Genomic DNA, 4,603 nt, shown 5'->3' on the forward strand with positions numbered 1-4,603 from the left:
TCACTGAACATGGAACATCTAACTTAGAACAAAATTTTTTATAAATTCAATAAGTAATAAAGAGATTTTTAACGTATTTTTAATGTACATTTCGCTAAAAAAGTTTACTGACTTCTGGGCCACTCTGTATATTCCATTATGATAAACTTCATTACAGCATTTCATAAGCAACGTCAACACTTCATGAATTAGGCGAATCGCATATTCCGACCTCTAACACTGTTACAACTCTTTCCACCTTCTTCTTGGTCTTCCTATGTCTCGTCTACAGGACGGATAAAATTTTCTTTTATTGCTAGTGGGGTGGGACTAAGTCCCTTGTACTGCGGCCACTTCTGGCCTATTGTACCAGCCCCAGATGATAGGTGAGGGTGATTGTGGAGCAATTGGTGGAATGAAGATTGGCAGGGGAAACCGAAGTACTCGGAGAAAACCTGCCCCAGCGCCACTTTGTCCACCACAAATCCCACTTGACCAGACCCGGGATCGAACCGGGGCCGCCGCGGTGGGAAGCCAGCGTGTAACCTGTTGAGCTATGGAGCGGCCTCGGATAACATTTACAGGCTTGAAGAGGAATATGAGTGTGTTCCCTGTTTGTCGTTGCATTTTCTGTTTGTCTCCTTATTCTTTAACTTTTTTCATACAAAGGGAAGACGCCCAACTCTTTCTGTACGTCTTCGTTTCTTAACTGATCTGCTCTAGTGGAACCTCTGTCAGTTCCAGCGCTCGCTTCTGGCGCACGAATTGTCTTAAGCGTACTGTATACAAAATGACGAGGAACAAGAAATGATATGTCATGAAACACGCACACGATCTTATGGGACGTGATGCCGTATAGTTTGGTAGATGAGTACCAACGTTGCGGAGGAAACTTCAGCCTCCTTCTTCAGGATAGCATCTCAGAAATGTTCGCATCCATCTAGAAATATATACGAAATCACAATTCAAAAGCTCGTAACTTGCAAATGGTTTCTTCTTAAAATTCAGTTAGCTCTGGAGGGTTAACTCATATTTCTGTTTGCAATCACTGAATATCGAAATTAAAGATGTGTTACAGTATATTAGCGAGGATCGTATTTTGAATATGTGTGTACTTCATTGCAGCATCTTAGCGATATATACTTTTGTGTGGTACTGTACACGCCGCAAAGTCCATATTAAGTTAACAGCAAATAAAACGGTACGTGACGTCATTGGCACTTAAAAATAAAAGCGTGAAGTTGCAACAATCACGAAAATTAAGTGCAAACCTTCACTTGGAGCCTTTGTAACTGGTTTCCCATTCAGGCGTTCCTTTGTTTTTATTCGTGCAGTGAAGGAAGACACTGCGACTGACAGAGAGAAGCGAGTGGATGGCGCTGCGATGGGGTGACACTTTATTCAGAAAGTACCCGCCCCTAAGCTAGGCCATCTTACCGCCTATTCCTACAGATTCTTCGAAATTTCCATCAGTACGGTCACAGCACCCTACTTCGCCATTAAATTTTCCTGCCACATTCTTGCCAATTTAACCGTCACAGTCACCCTCCATTCAACTATGGACTGAATACAACCTTAACTAATATCCCGGTGAAAACATCGTAAAATAAACTAATATATAAATGTTATTTCACCTCAATCGTAGTACGTTAACATCTGGGTACTATTTACACAGATATGAACAGACCTATTTCAGCGTAACGCTACTGAATGAATCGCTTAGGTTTCCTTCCGACGACAGTTTTGGCACACTTGAGGGGACCGTCGATTTAAATTGAGCTGTTTCCACGCAGCTACGTGACTGATCAATGTCTCGCTAAGACACGTCACGAGTTTGGTCCAGTACAAATTCTGGTAGAGAAGCAGCCTTAGCTTCCTCCACAGGAACTCGAAATATCTGTAATACACAGAACACGATTGGCTGCTTCACACGCTAAGCGGGGGAAGCCTTCCGTCATAAGCTCTGCAATTCTTAACAGTCCTGATGTTTTTGTCAGTAAAACCCTTTGAAGACTGAATTTGTTCCAACTATTATATACTAATTCAGTCCGTACCTCACAGGAAACATGTGACGTCACCGTATGGAGCCAAACCGGTTACTGCTGTTTAGGGAAACAGTGGCTGTTTACTGTGAGAACAGTACGGAGCACACAAATGCATTCCGTGGGCGGTTCGTATAGCAGCCACTGGGGTTAACAGGATAATGACAATACAGACTATGAGATAAACGCCCGGGATTCGATTCCCGATGGAGGTAGAGATCCGTCATGACATCCAGAATTTTGGAAGTGTGGGGCACTCAAACTCTTATCAATTATGTACTGGGGGCTCTAGACCCGGGGGTGAATGTGACCTCTCACCTGAGCCTGCTACAAGTAAAGTTATGCTTGTTCTTATTCGGTTCAGCGTTGCGCCATAAAGATGTATGGAAGAGTGAACGTGGAACTCCACACATTCATAACCTCCGCTTTGGATAGAGGCGACTGGTGAGCCGTACCCCCAGAGAAAGGGTCTCTGGAACTCATTCTGTAGAACACTACTGAGAAGAGAAATATCTCTTGTTCCTGTCAGGACTCGAACTCCGGTTCGTCGGCTGTCTAGCCGTTGCACATCGCTATGCAATTTTCTGTCGAAGTTACAAATGGCTCAAGTCTCCAGACTTGAATATTTTAACAAATATATATATTTCTAGTTTTTTCGTCCCTGTTAGATACAATTTACATCTCATTCTCCATTACTTTTTAATCCATCTCTCAATACAATGGTACAAACTGCAACGCTACACATTGCGTAATTTTCTCCGTTCATATTTTTCGCAATTGTGCTTTCTTAAATAAAGGCACAGTTTTCAAAATTTTGTTGCAGATTGTTTGTTCTTCCGTTGGGGCGACAGTCTTTGCTGTGGGAGACTTTTTTTTATTGCTAGTGGGGTGGGACCAAGTCCCTTGTACTGCGGCCACTTCTGGCCTGTTGTACCAGCCCCAGATGATAGGTGAGGGTGATTGTGGAGCAATTGGTGGAATGAAGATTGGCAGGGGAAACTGAAGTACTCGGAGGAAACCTGCCCCAACGCCACTTTTTCCACCACAAATCCCACTTGAACAGACCTGGGATCGAACCCGGGCCGCCGCGGTGGGAAGCCAGCGACTAACCGCTTGAGCTATGGCGCGGCCGTGGGATGCTTTACTACCCTGTCAGTAGCTAAGCTGTGCAGGGTTAAATGGGGGATGACTGATGAATGGGGAAATGGAAATTACTGTAAATGAAGCGGCACTGGCCTAACGTAAATCTGAAACAGGATAACAAGGGTAGGAGCCGAGATTCGACGCGAGAACCTCTGAATACGTATGAAGAGAGCCTCACCGTCACACCAACCTGTTCTATTTGTGTTCATATAAAACCCGTTCACGCCTCTATGTAACTGGGCTACAATGCGTTGTTGCCGCCCAGTTCAAATCACATCACGGAGACTACCCCTTTTCGGCTGTCCCCTCCTGCATATTACACACATTCATAGCTACCCTACACACCTGGAGGCCGTCTCCTCCATCCGCAATCTGCGGACGCGCCATGCCGTGATCATAAAAGACTCACTCTCCAAGGGTAACTTTCTTACTTACTTACTTACTTACGGAGCTGAGCCCTTCTTGAGAAGCCAAATCTGCAGATACTCAAGAATTTTCCAGCATTTTATGGAATCCGAAGGTCCATTACCGTGTTCACAAGAGTCCTCCACTGGTCCCTATCCTGAGCCAGATCAATACAATCCCTACCATTACCAAGGGTGAACACAAGGTAAGTTAATGTAGTCGCAACACACCCTTAGCAAATGTAATACATAAATTAAATTCAATACATACCTGGCAATATACAGAGAGAGCCGTAAGCACTTCTTAATATTCCACCTCGCAAAACTGACTCCTTTATAACGTTTCGTAGTTCGCAGGGCCCGTTGTCACACTACAAACACCGCGGCACCAATACCGAACAAACGCTCACTGCGCCTTCCTCTGGGCAACTGGCTACAGAGGCAGACTCCACGGCCGTCGACCACAAGTCCCTTCCCTCCTCCTGCTCCAGCACTCCCCCCTGCTGTGACGTCACACGGGTTAAAACCAGCCGCCACTGCTGCCGTGGTTGCTAATGTTTGTTTGTCATTCACATTTTCTTGCTCTTTTTCACATTCGGGTCCTTTATCAAATTGCGAAATCCTTCGGACATTTCATAAGATTTCTTGGATGGTCGATAGGTACATTGTCTTAAATTCTTGTATCCTGCTTTGTTATACATTAGCGTCTCAGTAAACCAGTATTCTTTATCTTATTTTTTACAATCAGAACAGCCATTTTGGTATATAGCTAACTCCACGAGCTGTGTTTTTCGTGAGACGCAGTCTCGGGCTCGGACCACTTAGAAAACACTCCGTTGCCACGGGAATGTGTTTGCGGATCCGTTGCCTAGAACCGGGTTAGATAATACTGTTATTTATTCGCCTATTGCATAGCAACGGCTCTACACGCCACAAAATTCTTCTCAAGTCAGTGATTATCCCATGATTCGAGTCCATACAGCCGAAGTTACAGACAGGGAAAAGGCAAGGTAGAGTTTTTTTCTTTTTCCTTGG

General features: G+C 44.6%; 1 protein-coding gene across 4 annotated transcripts in view; it reads right to left on the reverse strand.

Annotated features, from left to right (window-relative positions):
* LOC111873968 overlaps positions 1-3,993 on the reverse strand; it is an 88,747-nt gene extending 84,754 nt beyond the window's left edge. For 2 of the 4 annotated variants that reach the window (XM_023869084.2, XM_023869082.2), the window contains exon 1: positions 3,840-3,993. The gene's annotated coding sequence lies outside the window, so the exon portion shown is untranslated. Of the gene's footprint in view, positions 1-3,603; positions 3,633-3,839 lie in introns of those variants that run through there. The other 2 variants (XM_023869083.2, XM_033755294.1) reach the window with 2 other exon arrangements.
* Positions 3,994-4,603: the final 610 nt, after the last annotated feature.

The sequence above is a fragment of the Cryptotermes secundus genome, unplaced genomic scaffold (assembly GCF_002891405.2).
Source record: "Cryptotermes secundus unplaced genomic scaffold, Csec_1.0 scaffold870, whole genome shotgun sequence".
Classification (NCBI taxonomy): Eukaryota; Metazoa; Arthropoda; class Insecta; order Blattodea; family Kalotermitidae; genus Cryptotermes; species Cryptotermes secundus.